This window comes from Tiliqua scincoides, chromosome 3 (assembly GCF_035046505.1).
Source record: "Tiliqua scincoides isolate rTilSci1 chromosome 3, rTilSci1.hap2, whole genome shotgun sequence".
Lineage (NCBI taxonomy): Eukaryota > Metazoa > Chordata > Lepidosauria > Squamata > Scincidae > Tiliqua > Tiliqua scincoides.
The window spans coordinates 131,059,490-131,060,621 of record NC_089823.1 but is presented as its reverse complement, the minus strand read 5'-3'; the positions used below and the strand labels follow the sequence as shown (position 1 = coordinate 131,060,621).

At 45.3% G+C, this 1,132-nt stretch overlaps 1 pseudogene; it reads left to right on the top strand.

Annotated features, from left to right (window-relative positions):
• The first annotated feature begins 758 nt into the window (after positions 1-758).
• LOC136646862 (5S ribosomal RNA) lies at positions 759-877 on the top strand (annotated as a pseudogene).
• Positions 878-1,132: the final 255 nt, after the last annotated feature.

Genomic DNA, 1,132 nt, shown 5'->3' with positions numbered 1-1,132 from the left:
CCCATACCGCACACACCTGGAAGGTCTTGTCGTATAACAACCACACTGGACTCATAAACTCTGTGAATGCACAGTTGACTAGATATCTAGATATCTCCCCAAACTTGGTTCACATGAGGGTTGGGGCTGCATAATAACCCCCAATATAGGTTGTAAAATCTGATAGTAGATCCAATTGCCTGTTTACATTTGATCTTCTCATGGTTTTCTGCTCTCACCTTTGTCTTTGGCCTTGGGACAGCAACTGTTAAGAACATAAGAACATAAGAACAGCCCCACTGGATCAGGCCATAGGCCCATCTAGTCCAGCTTCCTGTATCTCACAGCAGCCCACCAAATGCCCCAGGGAGCACACCAGATAACAAGAGACCTCATCCTGGTGCTCTCCCCTACATCTGGCATTCTGACTTAACCCATTCCTAAAATCAGGAGGTTGCGCATACACATCATGGCTTGTACCCCATAATGGATTTTTCCTCCAGAAACTCGTCCAATCCCCTTTTAAAGGCGTCTAGGCTAGACGCCAGCACCACATCCTGTGGCAAGGAGTTCCACAGACCGACCACGCGCTGAGTAAAGAAATATTTTCTTTTGTCTGTCCTAACCCGCCCAACACTCAATTTTAGTGGATGTCCCCTGGTTCTGGTATTATGTGAGAGTGTCAAGAGCATCTCCCTATCCACTCTGTCCATCCCCTGCATAATTTTGTATGTCTCAAATTTTGTATGTCTTTGTATGTCTCAATTTTGTATGTCTTTGTATGCAGGCATGTTACCCTGCACATGCCTGATCTTGTCTGATCTTGGAAGCTAAGCAGGGTCAGGCCTGGTTAGTACTTGGATGGGAGACCACCTGGGAGTACCGGGTGCTGTAGGCTTATACCATAGTCTTTCGAGACTGAAGGTTGCCAACCAATGGGCTCTCAAATTAGGAGTAAGAATATATTTATATATTCTCTTCTGTAGATTTTGCATTGTGTGTATTGTATTGCATTGTATATATATTATGTGTGTATTGATCAATAAATGTTGCTCACCCAGGGGCACAGACACTTCACCCTAATGATACTGGATTGCCCCAGTGACCCTATGGTAGCTAAGGCGCCAATCCTGTCCAACTTTCCAGCCCCGAT